The following is a 22,498-nucleotide window of genomic DNA, read 5'->3' as shown; positions in this document are numbered from 1 at the left end:
TGTTGGTTAATGGCTCTCAAATCATGCAATAGGTACCATTTTCCTGACTTCTTTTTAATAACAAATATGGGAGTATTCCAAGGGGAGACTGAAGGTTTAATATGCTTCAGGGACAACTGTTCAGCCACCAGGGCTTTTGCAGCAATCAATTTTTCAGAGGAGAGGGGCCACTGAGAAACTCACACTGGCTCCTCTGTCTTCCAAGTAATAGGAATTCCCTCTTCAGCGGCCCCTAGGAAAAACCCAGTCCCTGTCTGTAACTTCGTTGTTTTGCTGGCACTGGGCTCCTACACCCTTGAAGATGCTTCCCCAAACCGAGGCCCAGGAAGTAACCCATGTCTTGCATCATTTTCTGGGCGGTATCAGAATACTTATTGCTCAACTTAAAACCCATATCTTTCAACAGATCTCTTCCCCATAAGGAAATTGGCAACTCTAACACATAGGGTTGCATAATTCCGAATGTCCCTCTTTATCTTGCCACTTCAGCTGTCTTGAACTCATATCCAGAGCCTTAGCATAACCAAGGCCTTGTAAGGTCTGAGAGGAAGCCTGTACCGGCCAACCAGTTGTCCAATCCTTTTTTGCAATAATGCTTCTATTAGTTCCCGTATCTAATAGGCCTAGGATAGCTTTTCCTTCTACCTTTAATTCAAGAACTGGCCTTTGATCTAAATCCAGAGACAAGAATGTCAAATCTGTTCCTGTTGAGCCAAACCCTCTCTCCCCTCTCTCTTGTGACTTGGCTGCAAACTTGGCATACAAACTAGGAAGGATGACTAGCTGGGCAATTCTATCTCCTGGAGAAATGGCTGTAATGCCCCTAGGGGAAGACACCATGATCTTTATAACACCGGTGTAATCAGGATTGATCACGCCAGGGTGGACAATCAATCCTCTTAGGGCAGTAGATGATTAGCCAAGTAACAACCCCACTGTGCCTGGCTCAAGGGGTCCCTTAAAATCCATCTCTATAAGTTGTACCCCCATTTAAGGAGTTAATATGAGTCTGCTGGTGGAGCGGAGGTCCAATCCTGCCGAGCCTGCAGTGGCTCTCCGCAGTCCCGCAGATGACGAAGGGTTGGCCACCTCTCCTGTGCTGACTCTGTGGCCTGATTCTCTACTGCCCCATATATTTGCGGGCCCTGGGGACGTGGGCCCCTCTACCCGTTTTTTGGATGCACTCCACCATAGCCTTGAGTTAAAGGCTGACCATTAATGTCCTTCACGGATCTGCATTCATTCACCCAATGGTTCCCCTTTTACACTTTGGGCAAAGTCCAGGCTGTTTTGGGCGTTGGCTAGTTTCTGTGTTCACCGCACTTCCTCTTTCTGGGCATTGCCTTTTTAGGTGTCCTAACTTGCTACATTTAAAGCAAGCTCCTGAATTTCCTCTCTTATTCTGAATAAGCTGCACAACAGCCGCTGCTAGGCCCACATTGGTCAATGTGCTCCCCAACTCTCTACAAACTTTCATCCAGGCTTCTAACCCTTTGTTTTTGTAGGGAGTGATAGTGGCCCTGCACTCTTTAGTACAGTGCTCGTAAACCATCTGCTTAATCAGAGGCATAACCGCATCAGGATTACCAAAAATTCTTCCTGCAGCCTCAACTAGCCTGGCCACAAAATCAGAAAAAGGTTCCATAGGGCCCTGCAATATCTTGGTAAGATTTCCACTCACTTCTCCTTTATTAGGCAGGGATTTCCAGGCCTCGATAGCAATTTGATTTACTTGCTCAAACATTTGCACAGGGTACCCAGTCTGTTGATTTACAAATCTGCCCTGTCCTAATAACATATCTCTGTCCCAGGCAGGATTGCCGGCTACACGGTTCGCATCAGCCTGTTCATTAGCATACTCAATCAGTAAGGCTTTCCAATCAAGATATTGCCCTGGGCTCAGACAAGCTTGAGCATCATGCAATGTCTATTAAGAGCCTCCACCTGAGCTAAAGTAAAAGAGGCAGTAATGCCATAAGTACGAACAGATTCAGCCAAGGATTTAATTACTTTAAAATCGAGCAGTTCTTCATATCTGTTTCCTTGAGCATCTTGAAAAACTGGGCAGGTGAGCTGGAGCTCCGACCTTACTGCTCGCCAAACCTCTGGGCAAAAGGAGTGGCCTGAACTCCCACTGTTGATTGGATTATAGGGGGGAGGCGCTGACGGCATGCCACCTGGTGGGCCCGGGTCATTCTCTGGGCCCTTCGTCCTGCGTTTCTCTTTAATAGAGCTTTTCTCAATCTTCTCAATCAAAGCCTGTAATTCCTCATCTGTATCAGACCACTCCGTGTCTGAAGCTCCCTTCTCTGACTTCACAGATTGCTCTTCCTTCAGTTGCTCTCATGCGGCTTTCCCCTCTTCCATGGCCTTACAACAGTTCTGATCCTCCAAATAGCTCCTAACAAGCTTCCACACAGGCCTTATCCCTGCTTTCAAAATACCCTGGTCCCAGGAGAAATCTAGATCCTTCTCTAGCTTATCCCAGCATGAAAGGGTGAGGTTCCCAGTCACCGCGAACCAAAGGGCAGCAGTGTCACACTCACTCTGGAACTTCTCCAGTGTGTGCTTTTTGATTTCTAAATTTTTTGACAATAACAGCTCTTGAAGAGCCAGAAAAATTGGGTGCGATTGTGAAGCGCCCATGGTTACTTTCATTTTGCTTTCGGTTCGCTGCTCTGCAAAGTTTTATGGCTCCTTCTCGGAGTCCTTATAGCCTCTACTTCAGAGGTCCTTATTGCCCCAACTTACTGGGAACTTACCAGCTGGCTGCCCTGACTGCAAAAAGTTCTGAGTCTCAAGGGGTTCCCTGTACGGGCCACCACTTGTCACGTCCACTTGGCCAGCAAGAAAGACGCAACCCACGAGCTCTTCTTTTAGCAGTTTATTCAGGAACCTTGAACAATCTTCTGACCCCCAGGGCAACACCCTCGGCCGTTAAGTACTCCCAAGCTTAGCCAATCCCAATGGGCCATGTGGCAAAAGCGGATAGGTCACCAAATGCAGAAGCAACCAAGGGCAGCAAGCTTAGCCAAATAAAGGCTTGTTTACGAGACTGCTCACTCTCGGGATGGTGGAAGCCAGCGCCATCTTAGGGCGCGGCTCAAGCAGCTCTTCACACTTATGTTCCCTTCTCATGTTAAAATTCATTAACTCTTTCTTTCATTGTTATAGCTCCATAAACTTATTCACACATATGGATAAATATGTAGATATAAACCACTGAATCCCTTTAGTGTTGTTTGTGTATTTAGGGCTGACCATTTGGTTAAATAATTAATTAGGGTCCTTTTCTCTCAGAAAGACTAATTTTTCTTCTCTCAATAAGATTTCCCCCATAAATGTTATCACATAGAGTTCTCAGTTAAGGTTTGATTTAGGTAGACGTAGTATGTCGAGATTTCATAGGTCTAGTTTCCCTGTTATGTCTAGAAAACACAATCTTTCATCAGATTTCCTCTTCTCCTGGCTCTTAAAATCCTTCGGTCTCTCCTTCTGTGATGCTTGCTGAGATCTTGGTAGAGAGATAGTGTTGGAGATGTATCCACTAGGGCCTGAAAGCCTAAGGTAAACTCTTCTCTACATTTTGAAGAGCTGTTGTTTTCTGTGATGACCTCTATTTGTGGCAGAGTGAATGAAAACTTATGAAGGGATATCCTTACCTGTGAGTATAAGGATACATATTTAGAATACAGTTAAGAATCATATGGTTTTAGGTAGGTAACATTTTAGAAGAAGGTTTTCCTCTAAGAGGCATAACCGCACTAGGCATTTTTCTCCTGTTGGGCAGTCCTTGAGACCATCTAGACATCTTTTGGTTACCACTAAGTGCTAAGTGCCACTATTTCACCCTTAGAGGTACATTGCCCTGCTGGTCATAGTTGTGTCTCATAGGCATTAGAGCTGGTTAAGACTATTGATTGCTTTCCTCCTTTGGCTACTTGCATACCACCTTCAAGTACTATGAAACTATTCTTCAGTGAGGTCACTTTCAGGTAAGTTCCAGCTCAAATTATCAGAGTCCTGTGTCAGAAGTGTGTGCTGTCTTTAGCAATAGAGACTTACCTCCAACCTCTGGTAGTCTATCAAGGACAATAACAATAGCCTATATTGTTTTTGGAGTTGCTTGGACTATCATGACCAACAACTCAGAATGAATTTAATCGTGTTACTGAGGATTTTGTTAGTCTTTCACTGTTAGGGGTATCATTGTGAGCCCAAGTAGCATGACTTTGTTTAAATACATACATACATACATACATACATACATACATATATGTAATTAATTAATATGTAATTTTATATGTAATATGTAAATAAAAATATGATTTCTTTTGGGTTTCTAAAAAACCCTTGTGTTATTTATCTCTCCTTTCTCTCTCTCCTTCTATCCTAACCTTCCTCCCCAGTTAAAGCTCCTTCATTTTTCCTATTTCCTTCTTATCACTTGTACCCTGATATTCCCTTCTCTGTTGGTTACCCTCCCTTTCTACTTTCCTGGCTTTTCAGTTTACTCTGGGATACACCCTCCTATCTTACTATTTACAGCTAGGAGCCATAGGTAAGAGAGAACATATGACAATTGTCTTTCTAGGCCTGGGCTAGTTCACTAACACAATATTTTTTCATGTATTCTGAAATTTCCCAATGTTGCAGTAAACATGTGGTGATCACATTGATATAGAAAGTAAATAAAATCCAAAATACATTACTTACCTAGAAAAATTATGTGATCTCCCCAGTGTATGAGTTAATGTCTATGAAACTGGGATGCTTTTGAATGAGGAATGCTTTAAAGGTTAAGTCATAAGGTATAGTCTGACATCTCTCCACAGCAGAGTGGGAACCCCATGTACTATAAACATGAACTTCCTACTCTTCTGTTTTAGACTCAAATGATTTTGAAGCAAAATAGCACCCAGCTTTGCTGTCTTGATCAGCAGCAATGGTTGCCTTTCCACCTTGCAGAAAGGAGCCTATAATCTTATTCCACTACTCATGACCACTGTAGTTTAGGGAATAATATGTACAAAACACTATTGACTGATGACATGTCATTAAGATGGTAGCAATCTGTTGGTGCTTTTTAACCTGTAAGATGTAATCAGCATACAATTTGATAGTCATCTTCAGATGTTGCAGAATGTGAGCAGAATGGGCAAACTTTGTTCACAGATAGTCGAATTTTTATGCATTTTTACAGGTGATATTCTACAGCTCCACATCCAGAGAATTCTATCTCTGAAAACAACCCATATTTTAGCCTATCTTATTATATTTGCAAATCCTACACTGTGGCCCTAAGGGATTAAGGAATTACAGCAAGAAGAGCCCTTGACTATACAACCTGTAAGAACATAGAAATACATAGAACAGTCCAACTTAAATGTGAAAGTCATCATTAATAGATCTAAATAGAAGACCCTATATGTTCAACTTATTTCTATAGTATAAAAACCAGAACAGTGGCATGGATGCAGCCCATGGACCTCTTACTGAGTCACATGCCTTAACTTACACATGCCTATGTGTGAGTGCCTGAATGTGAGTGCATTTGTGTCACTGTGTATGTAAGTCTTAGCACATGTGTGAATGTTGAGTGTATGTAAGAGTATGTATATGAGAGAAAGAGAGAGGCTATAGATAATAGAGAGGTAAATAATAGATGATTGAGAGGGAGAGAGATTCTGGCATTGTACAATTTTATCAAAGTTTTAAAGGTCTTCCTATCTCTCACTTGTCCAACAGCTCTCTATCACTACAGCAAGTACCTGAAAAAATTAACTTATAAAAAGAAAAATTGGATCTGGCACATGTTTTGGGAGCTTTTAGTTCATTATTATTTGGGTAGATGGGTGTGGTTCTGTGTTGAATCTGCTAGAGGTGTGCCAGAGGCAAGTGCTCACCCACCTCACGGGCAATTGAAAGAACAAAGACTGATTCCAGCAATTACCCTTCAAGGCATCCTCCATATGACTCTGAGCCTCCCACTAGACTCCATACTTCCCAATAATATCACCCAATAACATCACCCTAAGGACCAAGGTTTTAACATAATGGTTTAAGGCCCAAGCCACAGCAGTTCCCTGTCCCTGTATCTGGATGATGAAAAGTCCCATCGCCATCTTGGCTTTCCATTGTGCTTTACAATACTTCATCCCCTACCCATTCCCTCTCTAGATTATGATCTTTGATAGTACATCATTCTCCTTGCCTACACCTTTCTTTCTAAGGTCATAAATGCAGTCCTGTGGTGTATAACTCTCTCATAACAGAGAAATTTTTATTTTGTCATTCTCTCAAGTTAAACCCAAGCTGTTGTACATACAGATAGTTCATTCTTCTTTGTTTCTGAGTGGTGTCTCAGCATGTGTGTACCATGGTTTATTTAAAATGTTTTTGTTCATGAAGGCATTTGGTTTATTTTTACTTTAGAGCTTTTATTAATTAAGCTTTTATCATTTGTTCAAGTTTTTGTTTATTTATATGCAATTTCTGTTGGGTGATATGAGTGCTTGAGATTAAAAGTGGTGTATGTATTACTTGATAAAATTTGTGATCATTTAATTACCTTACAATATATGATTGTTGGATCAGTGGTTAATTTTCCTTTTAGTTTAAAGAACTTGGAGCAATATAACTCATATACCATACTCATTTGAACTCACTCATTTGAAAGATACAGTCAAATGACTTTTTATACATGCATAATTATACATCATTGATATAATCAGTTTTATAAATATTACATCTTTCATTTTACCCTTCCTCACACCCCAACATGCCATGATACAGTGCCCCAGCCTGTGGTAGAGAATAATCAAATTTTAGCTCCAAACTGCTGTGTATGACCTGCATACTTTATACAGTGTGGTTGTTGAAGTTGTGGAGTGTGGAGTGTGTTTCACTGATCATACTTTCTGGTTCAATCCAGGTTGTAAAATGTGCCAAGATGTTTTAATTACCTAATAAAATGCTGTTGCTTGGCTATAACCTGGTTAATTGACTAGTTTGTGGACTTTTTAGTTGTTTATATCAAGAACAATGACTGGGGCTCATAACATCAAGACAAAATTTCAATAACTATGTGGATGAAGTTAGGGAGGTCCTAGGCCTTGTTGAGAAGTTGACAGATGGGACTGTGTAATGGCTATCTATTCCTGGTTGTCACCTTAACTATATCTGGGATGAACTACAATCCAGAATTGGAGGGCTCACCTGTAATCCAGATTTGAGGCTGGAAGACAGAGTTTCTGATCTGGATCTTGGCATGGAGATAATGAGGCATGGTGCCCATTAAAAGATTATGCCCAGGTAAGGTAGTGCACACCTTTAATCCCAGGAGACTGAGGCAAGGATATCTCTGAGTTCACGGTCAGCCTGGGCCACACCTTCTGATGGGAGACCTACATAAGGACATTGGAAGAAGGAAGATTCACTCTTCTTCCTCTGCTTGCATTTACTTGCCAGCACATCCGTTGGAACCTACTTCTACAGAAGACCAGCAGAAAGAACTAGCCACATGGGACTGAGAAACCACTAAATTCTTAAACTTCCCATTCACAGCTGATCATTGTTGGGTTAGTTGGACTACAGTTATCACAATAAATTCCCTCAATATTGTGGGAAATTCCCTAAGTTGTGTGACTCTAGAGAACCCCGACTAATACAGACTGCTAGGGGAAGAAGAATAATTTTTCTTTGAGGACATAGCCACTGACAAGTTGTCTACTTTCCAGTGGATGACCCCACACTCACACACACAAACCTATACATACACAAAAACACACACACATACACACATTACTAATTGGACTCAGTGGGTTTTAAAATATGGCTATGAAGTTGAGTGGGAGATAGGTTGAGAGATGTGAGGAAAGAAGGAGAATGAATATAATCTAAACACATGGTATACATATTTGAAATTCTCAAAGATTTTAAATACAGACATGATTTCATGAAAGATCAGACCTGGAGAGATGGCTCAGCGGTTAAGAGCACTTATTGCTCTTTTGAAGGTCCTGAGTTCAAATCCCAGCAACCACATGGTGGCTCACAACCATCTGTAATGAGATCTAATGCCCTCTTCTGGGGTGTCTGAAGACAGCTACAGTGTACTTATTTATAATAATAAATAAATCTTAAAAAAAAGAAAGATCAGTGACAATTGGTCTCAGCATTTGTATATAAGTTGTTGTTGGTATATAAGTATATTCTAGATCAAATTGTTTTATTGGAGGAATCATTTAACTTTTTCATTTTGTGGGCTGCCTTTTCACTTGCTAGAGTATGAATTTTGAAATGATTTGAGGTGAAACAGCTTCCATTTTCTTGGTGCCTGATTGATGCTGTCTGTTCTCCCTGTGTTTTGTACTCCACCCGAGGAACTGTGCTTTCACTGTCACGTACATTAAAACTTCATTATCTTCATTTTCAGTATTATTACCTTTCAATCTTTAATCTACTTTGCATTTAATCTTTTAGGCAGTAGAAGGTAAGAGATATTTTGCTTGTGTTTTATTATTTTTATCCAAGAAAATGGAACATAAAAGACAGTCTTTGAATGAAGTCGGTAAGAGCAAAGACACATACCTACTCCTGATTTATACCCAGGATTGCTGTATCTTTGGCCACCATGTGAATTGTTAGCTTTCTTTTTTGTATTCTTTATGTATTCTTTATATCTTTTCCTTTCTTGTATTAGTTAACTTAACATTTGCCTCCTAAGGATGTATTTAATGATTTTTCTAATGACATTTTCATTCAGTTAAAAAATTTTTTAAATCCACAGCCTTTTGACATAGAATATGTTTTACATGCTGAATTCATTTGGTATAACTGTGACATGTACCAATAAGCTTCAGTTGATGGTTCTATTTATATGTTCTTATATTTAATTCATTTATGCATAGTTTAAATTTATCTAAGGAAATTCATTACAAGTATATTGCACGTGTGTGACATTACCTCTCAAGCTATCGGTCAGATGTCTCAGAGACTCCCCAAACAATATAGTCTATTGCTATTACCCTTTATTGTCCACCAGAACTTGATGATAAAACATTCTTGCTGAGGTCACCATGTACTTTGACTATAGAGTGTGGATAAAACAAATTAATATTGGCCAGGAAGATTTCTTCCTTCCAGGCAACCCTGATAGAACTAGAAGTTGCTCGGTAGACTCCTGGCGGGGGAGGGAGGGTTATAAACATTCTTAACAAGCTTTGAATCCTGTTGTAGTGCTTTGAGTAGGCTTGGCCTCTGTAGATTTATATGATCAATGGTTGGCCACAGAAAGTAGCACTATTAGGAGGTGTGGCCTTATTGGAGTAGTCTCTTATGGAGGCCCCATGGGGAATCCGAGCCTTCTCTTAGCTGCCTGCAGAACAAAGTCTCTTCCTGGCTGCCTTTGGATCAAGATGTAGAACTCTCAGCTCCTTTTCCAGCACCAAGTCTGCCTTGATATCATCATGTTTTCCACCATGATGATAATAGATAAAATCTCTGAAGTTGTTAGGCAATTCTAATTAAATGTTTTCCTTTATAAGAGTTATCTTGGTAATTAATGGTGCCTCTTTAAAGCAACGAAACCCTACCTAAGACAGAAGTTATACCAGGAGAGGGGTTATTCTGTGATGGGCTTGAACATGCTTTTGTTTGGAGGAATGTGGATTTGGGGACTTTGGAAAGCAGTGGAATGCTTTAAGTGGAGCTGGATTTATGGAAAGATATTGTGTAAAGTTGGTTTTGTCGTGGAATATCTTTTCTTCTCTGTCTATGGTAATTGAGAGTTTTGTTGGGTATAGTATCTGGACTGGCATTTATGTTCTCTTAGGGTCTGTATGACACCTGCCCAGGATCTTCTAGCTTTCATAGTCTCTGGTGAGAAATCTGGTGTAATTCTGATAGGTCTGCCTTGTATGTTTCTTGACATTTTACCCTTACTGCTTTTAATATTCTTTCTTTATTTAATGCATTTGTTGTTTTGATTACTATGTGACAAGAGGAATTTCTTTTCTGGTCCAGTCTATTTGGAGTTCTGTAGACTTCTTGTATGTTCATGGGCATCTCTTTCATAGGTTAGGGAATTTTTCCTCTATAATTTATTGAAGATATTTATTGACTCTTCGAGTTGGGAATCTTCACTCTCTTCTATACTATTATCCTTAGGTTTGGTCTTCTCATTGTGTCCTGGATTTCCTGGATGTTTTGGGTTAGATCTTTGTGGATTTTGCTTTTTCTTTGATGGTTGTGTCAATGTTTTCTAAGGTATCCTCTGCCCCTGAGATTCTCTCTTTTATCTCTTGTATTCTGTTAGTGATGCTGGCATCTATGACTCCTGATTCCCTTCCAAGGTTTTCTAGTTCCAGGGTTGTCTCCTTTTGTGATTTCTTTATTGTTTCTCTTTCCATTTTTAAATCTTGGATGGTTTTGTTCATTTCCTTCACCTGTTTGATTGTGTTTTCCTGTAGTTCTTTTAGAATTTTTGTGTTTCCTCTTTAAAGGCTTCTACCTGTTTACCTGTGTTCTCCTGTATTTCTGTAAGGAGTTATTTATGTCCTTCTAAAAGTCCTCCATCATTGTCATGAGAAGTGATTTTAGATCCAAGTCTTGCTTTTTACAGTGTGATGTAAATTCAGGACTTGCTATGGTGGGAGAATTGGGTTCTGATAATGTCAAGTAACCTTAGCTTCTCTTGCTCATGTTCTTGTGCTTGCCTCCACCATCTGATTATCTCTAGTGCTTCCTGCCCTTGCTATATCTGACTGCAGCCTGTCCTTCCTGTGATCCTGGTTGAATCAGAACTCCTCAGAGTCCAGCTGTCTCTGTGATCCTGAGATTCTGTCAGAGTTCCTGGGACTCAAGCTGCCTCTAAGACCCTGAGAATCTGGTGTGACCAAGCTTGCGGGATCCTGGGATCATATGATCATCATCATGTATCCTGGGTGTGCTAGAGTACCCGGGAGTGGAGCCTCCTCTGGGGGCTGTGGGACTCTCTGTGAGTTCCTGCCCAAGGTAAACCAGCACAGACCAGAGGGTACCCATTTGATACATTCTTAAGGAGGGAGATTTAGTTTTCTTTAAGGTTGGCTTCTTATGGTATAACCAAACTGCTGAGGATAGTGTCAAACTCAGAAGCATATGAATAGTATAAATTGGAGTCAATGAGTTTAAAAAAATAGACATAAAGTTGAGGCATTAGTGAGGCAGGGCAGATTAGGGAGAAAAGTTAAGGAGAACAGTTAGGGGATGAGTATGATCAAAATACATTTATTAAATTCTCAAATTGCAAACTGGTACAACCACTCTGGAAATCAATCTAGTGGATCCTCAGAAAATTGGAAATAAATCTACCTGATGACCCAGCTATATCACTCTAGGGCATATACCCAAAAGATGCCCCACCATACCACAGGGGCACTTGTCCACTATGTTCATAGCAGCCTTATTTGTCATAGACAGAAGCTGGAAATAACCCAGATGTCCCATAACAGAAGAATGGATACAGAAATTGTGATTCAATTTATACAATGGAATACTATTTGGCTATTAAGAATGAAGACATCATGCATTTTGTAGGCAAAAGAATGGAACTAGAAAATATCATCCTTAGTGAGGTAACTAAGACCCAGAAGGATATGTATTGTATGTACTCACTAATAAGGATATTAGTCAATAAATACAGGGTACCCAGGATACAATCCACAGACTCCAAGAAGGTTAACAAGCCAAAGGGCTCAACTAAGGATGCCTCAATCCATTTGGGAGGGAGAAGAAAGCAATCAAGGAGAAAAGAGGAATGTGATCAGGTATTAGGGATGTGGGGACAGGAGTGAAGCCCAGAGGGCCAGGAGAAAGAATGAAAACAGGCAACCTCAGGAGGTAAGAGGTGGGAGGGGGACCATTTAGAATACACCAGAGACCTGAGAGAAGCTCAGGACTCAGAGGGCTATATCTTAGATGAAATGCCCAACAGTGGGGAGAGGGAACTTTTAGAGTCTACCTCCAGTAGAAAGACAGGGCATTAAGTGGAGGAATGGGGTGGTTGACATCCGGCAGACAAAAATTAATAAAATTAAAAAAAAAAATCTCAGCCTGGCAAGATGGCTCAGCGGGTAAAAGCACTGACTGCTCTTCTGAAGGTCCTGAGTTCGGATCCCAGCAACCACATGGTGGCTCACAACCACCCGTAATAAGACCTGACTCAGCTATGCTGGAGCGAGGGGGGGGGCGGAGTGAGCAGGGCCGGAGCTCACAGCCATCTGTATAGCTACAGTGTATACTCATACAAATAAAAATAAATAAGTAAATAAATCTTTAAAAAATAAAAATCTCAAAGAATTATAAGAATATTCTTAAACAAGTCAAGGAATGTTCTTTTATGTTTCATGGAATAGATTTATAAAATTATTGTTACTATTTTCTAGTATTTCATTACATTAAAAAGTGAATAAATTGCATTACAAATCTTGTCAATGATAAATATGATTTTATTTCAATTTATTAGTGATATTAAAAGTATTAATGACTCTAAAACTTTGGTTCAGTTTTATACTTTATACTTTCAAAAAATTGTCCATTTATTTTTATTTGTCCAGTTTATGAACATGAGTTTGCTTATGTTGTTCCATTTTTTACCCTATTTATAAGCTTAGCATTGACTGTTATCAATTGTACTTCATGTTGGTTTTGGTCATTTATGACATTTATTTTTTCACTTTGTTGGAAGTTAATTTTTCATTCTCTTATTTATTCTTTTGATTATTTGTGTTATTTTATGCTCTCACTTCCCATATTGTTCTTGATGTTTCATACATTTTGATTGATTCATCATTTTTTTGTTTCTAATCTTTAGGTTTGGAACTTAAACAAATAATTTGAGATCTTCATTTTTATTTAAACATTTGCTGATATGTTTGTTTATATCAATATATTTTACTTCAGTTTAACATAATATTATTTGCTTTTAAATATTCTTTATTATGTAGTACTTTGCTTTTTTCCAGATATTAATTTTCAGAGACTTTTATGTCAAAGATTTTGATATATGTTTTATGTCCTTGGCTCTGGATTTTATTGGTGAAGCTGTGATGTTTTTATTATGTTGGTGTAAATGTAATTGTATTATTTGTATTGTTGAAACAACATTCTTAAATAAATGTCATTATGCATATATTAGTAGTTCACATTTCTTTATATTTTGTGCTAATGATTTATTATTTGTTGCTTGTTTAGTTTTTATTTTATACTATGGAAATTATATTAGAAAGCACATATAAGTTATTTCCTTATTTAAGTTCCATATGGAAACATCAGTAACACATTTGACTCAGTAATTGCTAAACTTGTCTTTGGTAGTGACTGAAAATGTTTTGCAAAGGAGATGAAAGCCTTGAAGATGAAAAGCACAGGGGCTGGGCTTTGGAGCCGCCACTGCCACTTTAGAACAGCTATTGAACCTGTATCTCTTTAAGGGAGGGAAAAGGGGGAATGTGATCAGGTATTGGGTGGGGTAAACAGAACTGAAGCCCAGAGGGCCAGCAGAAAGAATTAAAACAGGCAACCTAGGGATGTAGGAGGTAGGGGGACCCTCCAGAATGTATCAGAGACCTGGGAGGTGAGAGACTCTCAGGACTCAAAGGGAGGGACCTTAGATGAAATGCCCTACAGTGGGGAGAGGGAAGTTGTAGAGTACACATCCAGCAAGAAGACAGAGAGAGCATCAAGTGACCGAAGGGGTTGCCATCCCACAGCCAAAAACTCTATCCCATAATTGTTCCTGTCTGAAAGAACTGCAGGGACAAAAATAGAGAAAAGCCTGAGGAAAAGGAGATCCAGTGATGCCACGTACCAGGGTTTCTGCGGGAATCCCTTGTACCTCGGGACGATGAGTTCTGGCCAGGTGTGCACGGGATTCGGCAGTGACAGACAGACATGACACGAGAAGTGTACGATCTGAATGTATTTCTTAAAAATGACATGAGGCTTTTACAATCATTGCAAAAGAGAAATGAAAAATCTGGCAGCTCAGTAGTCAAGGTACATCTGAGGCCATCTAAAACACATTAGGTCTAAAAACAGCAGCCATCTCCTCTGGACTGGTGCAGCACCCCTGGGCTCTGAGCAAACTCAGGCTGCATGGGCCCTGCTGGAGTCCTGGAGGGCTGCGGGTGCGCCAGCCAAGAGGGTAGAGGTCTCTGTCTCTGTCTCTCTCTGTCTCTCTCTGTCTCTCTCTGTCTCTCTGTCTCTCTCTCTCTCTCTCTCTCTCTCTCTCTCTCTCTCTGCTCAAGGTCCCCCCATCCTAGGTAAAACGCCCTCTATGCTAATCTTCTGGCTAGTAGAGATAAGTCTCTTGCTAATTCCTAGGAGTGGTTCAGCTGCAGTACTTGACTGAGAATGAGGATTCTGCTTGACCTTGCCCTGGGATAAGTCTCCCATTCTGTAGGCTTCCATGCTCTACCCACAATGCCGAAGGCAATTAGTTTGGATGCGTAAATTCCAAGCCAGGGTTTGGCTAAGATGTTGGAACATTGGTAAAGGTCAGAGAGCAAGGTCCAATTTTGCTTAGCTGTTAATAAATCATATCTTGGTGGGCACCTAGCATGCTGAGTTTGCAAGGACATATTTGGGCTACCTCTGAGTTAGGGGTGCCAGGCGACAATGCGGGGGCAGGAGACTATACTGCACGCAAAGTCTGCATTGGCACAGTGATAGGCCCTTGAGCAGGGATCCAGCTCCAGGGGAGGCCCCAAGATCTGACACTATTACTGAGGCTATGGTGTGCTCACAAAAAGGGGCCTATCATGACTGCCCTTCAAAAGACCTGACAAGCAGCTGAAAGAGTCAGATGCAGATATTTATACCTAACCAATGGACAGAAGCTGCTGACACCTGTGGCTGAATTAGGGAAAAGCTTTCTCAGAAGCTGAGGAAGAGGGCAACCCTGTAGGAAGACCAGAAGTCTCAACTAACCAGGACCCCTGAGATCTCTCAGCCACTGGGCCACCAACCTGGCAGCATAGACCAGCTAATATAGGGCCCCCAACACAGATACAGCAGAGGACTTCAGGGTCTCAGACAGAGAAGACGCACCTAACCCTCAAGAGATTGGAGTCCCCAGGGAGTAGGAAGGTGTGGTGAGATGGGGACATATTCGTGGAGACCAGGTGGGAGTGGGGTGGGGGCAGGAGGTATGGGATGTGGAATAGTCTGAGGGTGGACCAGGAGGGGGATAAAATCTGTACTGTAAAAAAGAGATTAAATAAAATTCAAAACAAAACAAAACAAGAAAACATTATCAAAAAACACAGCATGAATGTCATCATCCGATAGTCATTTGGCATTTGAAGTAAATTGGAAAGATAGAAATGTTCAGTAAGCTGATAGGTACTCCATGAGCTGAATGAAAATTAAACAAACAAAAAACTTATCTACGAACATTCTCTTCTTTCATTCTAATAAGTAGCAACAAACCATTTTTCTACCAGTCTGTCAGGGTTGATGAAAAGTTGGTTGAATATTTATTTTGACTGGTTGGAACCAGAAGGTGGCTTTTAAATACTTTTCAGAGCCAATCTTTCTTCACAAGCATGGTAATGATCACTGATAGTCTGTTCTTAGTCAAACCTATTAAAGCTATCCAAACTGTCACATCACAGAAGCTGCTCAGAAAAACTGATGAGATATTCTGAAAACTTCAAGACAATAACCATAAAATAGTATGCAAAATAGCCCCAATTCTTCTCCTCTATGCAAGTTATACAACCCATACCTCAATAGCTCAACAAATTGTGACTTGAGATTTTGCTTCATTCTCTGCATTCACTGGACATTTCACACAACTTCTTCTCTTCTTGAAGCATCTTAAAAACTTTTCACAGGCAAGATGCTTCCACAATCAGGAGGACGCAGGTGCTGCTTCTCACAACTTCCTCTAATCCTAAAATTGAATTCTTACCTTCATAAAATACACTTTTGTATTGTTGACTGAGAAATGTATTGATGATATAATTTTCATTTTGATTAAAGATGATGGGTTTGACCCTAATTATAATAATTTTACATTCCTGGCCTTAAACCATATTTCTTTTGCATAAACCTAGTATTTAGATCACGTTATACAAATTAATGAGATAAGTTTTTGAGATTGTGTTGTCTTCCTTTATATATTATCTGTTCAAAGTGTGGATATATAAAAGCCTAGATTCAGAGCCTCAAAATTTTTGATCCTAGATACTCAACTGTATCATTAAAATCAGAGTATTTCCATGTGTTAGACAATGGACAGAGTAGACAACCTTGGGATGTGGACACATAAAAGCAGTGAATGAAAATGCTGGCGTCTTCAGAGCATCCAGGATACTCATTCTTGTAAGGATACTCACTTGTGTGTTTATGGGCAATCACTTTGTGTATCTATATCATAAGGCAAAGAGGAATATTCAGAAGAAGAAAGAAGAGAGTGAATTGTATGTGAACCTGTCATCAGGCTCTGCTTGCAGGATTGCAGGGTTCTCTTCAGTGACTGTTGATGTCACATTTTAAACTCACTTTCCTGAGAGGGTACTGCAGAGTTTACTGGTGTCTCTTCTTCTAATTCCACACTATGAACCAATGCCTTTAGACTTAAATATCATTTGAAGATAAATATAGATTTCTTAGATCACATGATGGAAGTATGCCCCTTTCTCTTCAAAATTACTGATTTTCTTTACATTGATTTAAAATATGTTGTTTTTTTTATTAGATATTTTCATTATTTACATTTCAAATGGTAACCCCTTGCCAAGTTTCCCCTCCAAAAAAATCCCCTATTCTCTCCCCCTCTCCTTGCTCACCAACCCACCCTCTCTTTCTTTCCTGGTCTCGCATTCCTCTACACTGGGGCATAGAATCTTCACAGGACCAAGGGCCTCTCCTCACAGTGATGACCAACTAGGCCATCCTCTGCTACATATGCAGCTGTGTGTACTCTTTGGTTGGTGGTTTAGTCCCTGGGAGCTCTGAGGGTACTAGTTAGTTCCTATTGTTGTTCTTCCAAAGGGGCTGCAAACCTCTTCAGTTCCTTGGCTCCTTTCTCTAGCTCTTTCATTGGGGACCCTGTGCTCAGTCCAATGGTGGCTGTGAGTCTCTACTTCTGTATTAGTCGAGGACTGTCAGAGCCTCTCAGGAGACTCCTGTCAGCCAGCACTTGCTGGCATCCACAATAGTGCCTGGGTTTGGTGATTGAATATGGGAAGGATTCCCAGGTGAAACAGTCTCTGGATTGATTGTCCCTTCTTCAGTCTCTGCTCCATAGTTTGTCTCTGCAACTCCTTCCATGGGTATTTTGTTCCCCCTTCTAAGAAGGATCGAAATATCCACACTTAGGTCTTCCTTCTTCTTGAGTTTCTTGTGGTTTGTGGATTGTATTTTGAGTATTCCAAGCTTTTGGGCTAATATCCACTTATCAGTGAGTGCATACCATGTGTGTTCTTTCGTGATTGGGTTACCCCACTCAGGATGAAATTCTCCAGATCCATCCATTTCCCTAAGAATTTCATAAATTCATTGTTTTTAATAGCTGAGTAGTACTCCATTGTGTAAATGTACCACATTTTCTGTCTCCTTTCTTCCATTTAGGGATATCTAAATTGTCTCCAGCTTCTGGTTATTACAAATAAGGCTGCTATGAACATATTGGAGCATGGGCCTTGTGATATGGTAGAACATCTTTTGGGTATATGTTCAGGAGTGGTATAGCTGGGTGTTCAGGTAGAACTATTTCTAATTTTCTGAGGAATTGGCAGAATGATTTTCAGAGTTCTTGTACCAGTTTGCAATCCCACCAGCAATGGAGGAGTGTTCCTCTTTCTCCACATCCTTGCCAACATATGCTGTCACCTGAGTTTTTTCATCTTAGGCATTCTGCCTGGTGTGAGGTAGAATCTCAGGGTCATTTTGATTTGCGTTTCTCTGATGACTAAGGACTTTGAACATTTTTAAAGTGCTTCTTGGCTACTGAAGATTCTTCTGCTGTGATTCTTTACTTAGCTTTGTACTCTGTTTTTTAATTGTGTTATTTGTTTTTTTAGAGATTAACTTCTTGGGTACTAGATAAAATAAATAAGGAAGGAGAGGGCAACCTTGTCTTGTTCCTGATTTTAGTAGGGTTGCTTAAGTTTCTCTGTATTTAATTTGATTTGAATTACTATGATTATAGCGCAAGTCAGACAAAAATCCCAGCATAGTGGTAGGAAGGGGTGTAGGCCTAAAGTCTCACACTTAGCTGCGGTTCTATTAGTGTTTGACAGCTACTGGGAAAGGCAGATTCAGTTTTCATTAACAACGTGATATTGATCGCACTCCAGGTAGGTCTCGCACCCAAGACCCGTTGGAAAACACAAACTGGATTCATGGTCTGTTGTTTTATTTTTGTTTTTGTTCTTAAATAAAATGATGACTAGAATGATGGTCTGGCTGTTAAGAGCTCTTGCATGAACATGGCAGCTCCCCTCTGATCTGATGGTCTGGCTGTTAAGAGCTCTTGCATGAACATGGCAGCTCCTCTCTAATCTCAGCAGATCAAATACTCTCATCTGTTGTCTGCAGTCACCCGGCATTTATATAGTATCCTGAAATACATGCAAACAAAACATCCATGAAGGATAAAGATGGAAAATAGAGGTTATGGAGCATGCAAGCTTCTAGGACAGTTTGGTCTACAGAGGGAAGTCCTGTCTTAAAATACGAACAACAGAACAACTACAACAACAACAACAAAAACATGAAGTTGGATGGGTAGTGGGGAGGCAAGGGTGAATCTGGGAGGAGATTCTTTTGTTTTCTGTTGTGTATCAGTGCTAGTCATCTCAAAGAGCTGAAAGCATTCTTACTTTATACATACATGATTCTCACGTTTATTTAAAAATCCAAACTAATACCATTGTTTTAAAAATGAATCTATTATTTTACACACCATTTAACATACAATTGCATTCTGAACCCAATTTAACTTTAAATTTACCTTTAAGCCATTAAGAAAATAAGATTAGTGGGAAGAGAATTGAATCCCATATGGTTGTTCTAGGTCTCTTCATTTTGATGCAGAATCTGATTTCAAATGGACTTGTTTACTTAGCTTAGAGTGAATGTAATCATTTTCTGAAACTACCCTTCCAGCCCTTACATTTCATTAACCCCCTTTTAATCTTCTTTTTAATGATTTGTAATTTCTTTCCATTTGACTCTTTTTTAAAAAGGGCATTTCTTTAATCTCAATTTATGTGCTACTTTCCCTTAGTGACAATCTGCACTGACCAACTTCCTCTTGCTGTCAGAACTCAAAAATTTTTTGAGTTGTATGGCATTGGTCCGTATGTAGTCCTGTACAGGTTTACTAACAATCTTGTCACTGATGATCTTAATCAGCACAATGTTAAGAGACTTCACATACCTTTGACATTGGTTACATCAGACCATGGAGTTGCTCAAGGAAAGATGTAAATCACCAGTTACTCCTTGAAGGTCAGCAGGGATCCATCTAGAAATTGTCATCTTGTTCTGACATATTATGGTTAAGGACACTTAATGATCCTGTCACAACAAAAGCCAAGTTATAAGGAAAATGTGTAGGACTAAATCTTGGGGTTTCATGTGAGAAAAAATTCAAAGCTTTGATTAAGGGAGTAAAGGAGTTAAAAAAATGTAAAATGCTCAGCTATGTCCCCAGATATATTGTCTATACAAGCATATTTCTGTATGAAAGTCACAGGTTTGATACAATCTGCCCTCTGCATTGTGGTTTGCATGGGTCCAGTGAGCAGCAAAGAGAGAAGTTCCATTCAATTCTTTTGGTGTGATCTAGCAGCAGCTGATGTCTGTCACATCACCTCCCATCACAACTCTTGACACTTGACTTTCAGCTTCTTCTCTTTACAGAGATGTGAAGCCTAGACCACAGCAATCCCAGTCCTGAGCAGATTTGTTACAAGTGAATCCAGGGAGTTTAGCACAAAGAAATCCTGAGGTACTTGCTATCATCATCTTTAAATTGTCCAGATGCTCAGAACCTACCTCTGTCAACTAGGACAGTTTCTGGTCTCCTGTTTCTGAATTATGTTTTTCTAGAAGTATAGACCCTTTGTAATATATTCTGTGCTAACTAATCATTTTTGATACCTGTGTTCCCTCTGAGAAATGTCAGATCATTTTCAGTAGGTTCTCTGCAATGTCTATAGTACCTGAAGCTGCCTGATGCCATGGTGAGCACCTGGGAATTGAGCTCTGCTCCTAAAAGGCTGGCTCTTGCTAATGCTCACTGTCCCTTTCCCTGAATCTTGCCTGCATTTCTGAATGTGCTCATAACATTCTATTGGTTTATAAATAATATTTAAACTTGTTCATTTTACAAAACTATTGCAATACATAGTTGCTGATGAACTAGAGAGTAGAACACAAAATTTTATGATGTACAATTTACCTGTTTCTTCCAGTTGTCCCCACTTCTTAGAAAGTTTTATTCATGCCTTCCTTCAAATGTCATTTCTGAGAGCAAAATGTTGTGTGGAATATGTAAAGAATATTTAGAAACTGGGTTGCAATAACATATACAAAGATAGGCTTAGCTTTAGAGCTGAAAATAATCTTGATATGAGGGGTGTGACTTACACTGGCTTGGAAGAGCCAATAATTAGGCAGCACCCTCTCTGAGTTCTATATAATCACTCAGGCTATTGGAACCTTGCTATTATTGAACTTGAGGTCACTACCAATGCCCCCAGTCATATTTGACCACTGGTCCTCAGTGAGTCAATAGAAAGCACCAACTTAATAGTGGATAGTAGAAAAGGGAGATTTATATAATATAGCTCATTGGACCAAAGGGCAAAGAGATCCAACAAATACCTCAAGTTCATTTTGGGGTCCTAAAGTGATATCAAATATTGATCTGTAAGGACCAAGGATTTAAACATCTAACCAGTCCCAGCCAAAGCTCTATTATATCACCATTGATCCATTGTTATTTGGGCTTAACTTTCCTCTTATACAGTGGTATAGCAAGTTGCTGAAATAGTTTGAAATCTCTTTCTGAGAGCCAACGTCACCCTCTATCTGGTGCCCTTTTCTTTTCCCAGAATGAGATTCCTGAGAAAGTTGCCATTTCTTTATGGTCCATTGTTTCAATAGTCAGATAGATTGGGAGACACAAATGTTTCTTCAGAATAGCTTTATTTATGCCAAAGACATCAGACACTGTGGAATTATTTCAATCACAAAATCCCACAAATGCTATAGATCAAGTTTTTTCTCCCACAAAGACATATATCTCTCCTTTCTACTTTTGATTATTATTTTGGTCCTTTTATTGATTTACTGAGGACCTGAGGGCAGATATAACTGGGGGTATGGTAAACTGAAACATTTAGCACAAGACTTTCCAGGATACCAAAAAAATTAATTCAATCTCTTCAGTTATTTCCCACACAATAGCAACTGTTGTGAGATCATTTTTATTGTAAAAAATACTGCTCAAAATTCAACACTGCTAAATTTGCATATCAAAACCAAATGTTTTAATATGATACTGATATTGCTGGATTTGTTAGAATTAAACTTTAGCTTCCTTGATAAGCCAGGCTCAATCATCTGCTCTCATCAGGCCAATTAAACAAGAGCTAATAGTGAAAGATGAGCAGGGAGATTTATTAGAGATTTTTACCACACTGGGTAAAAGAAAGTAGAGTTCAGTGTCTCCCTTAACTCTCCATCTTTGTGATTAAGTCGAAGACAAAAGGTGTGCATAGTTAAGCAGTCCCATTAGTGTAATACAGCCTGTTACTGATCTATCCTTGTGGCTGCTCTACTGTTTCCTGAAGGGAAAGTTGTCAGAATTGTGAAGTCTCTTTGCAAGAGATAAAATTCCCATCCAATTGTCACCAAGCTTTAAACTTTTCCCCTTCCCAGCACAAAATTTCAGAGAGAATTCCACCTTCCTTTGTCTCATTATTCTAGTAGTTAGATATCCAACCAGGAGGGCACCACCCATCACTTTAGAACATCTTCATGCCTACCAAGGCAGGTGCACTTGTGGGTCTCTCCAAGCTGTGCGATTACGTATGATGTTTAGTTTGTCCTGTTTCTGTTTTTCTTTCTAATACAGAAATACATATTTTTATTTACTAGAAAAGCCTTTCTTTCCTTTGCTAAGCCTACTGTGCTCTCTTTCTGTCCCTTGCTTCTCTCCATGGTACTTCTATGAACACCTGGCAAGGCCACACCTGCCCTTTATCCCTGCTCTGTGATTTGTTCCAGGTCCAGATTAGTCCATAATCCACTAGACTTCTTTTTGATGTGTGCAGGATTCTCCATGCAAAGTTGGGTTAAGGATAGCTATCTCCTCCTGTAAGTCTTTCCTCAGGCAGCTCCAATCTCTGCTGCTCATACTCCTGACACACTCACACACCACCTCTCCACCCACATACGCCACACACACACACATACACACACATACCACACA

At 39.9% G+C, this 22,498-nt stretch overlaps 1 protein-coding gene across 9 annotated transcripts in view; it reads left to right on the top strand.

Moving 5' to 3' along the window:
• Sntg1 (syntrophin gamma 1) overlaps positions 1-22,498 on the top strand; it is a 713,733-nt gene that overhangs the window by 137,091 nt on the left and 554,144 nt on the right. The window contains exon 3 of one of the 9 annotated variants that reach the window (XM_031366793.1): positions 19,921-20,008. The exons of the other annotated variants lie outside the window; for them this stretch is intronic. The gene's annotated coding sequence lies outside the window, so the exon portion shown is untranslated. The remainder of the gene's footprint in view (positions 1-19,920; positions 20,009-22,498) is intronic. 9 annotated transcript variants of the gene reach the window in all.

Source organism: Mastomys coucha, unplaced genomic scaffold (assembly GCF_008632895.1).
Source record: "Mastomys coucha isolate ucsf_1 unplaced genomic scaffold, UCSF_Mcou_1 pScaffold14, whole genome shotgun sequence".
Classification (NCBI taxonomy): Eukaryota; Metazoa; Chordata; class Mammalia; order Rodentia; family Muridae; genus Mastomys; species Mastomys coucha.
The sequence above is the reverse complement of the archived record's forward strand: the minus strand, read 5'-3'. Positions and strand labels throughout refer to the sequence as shown.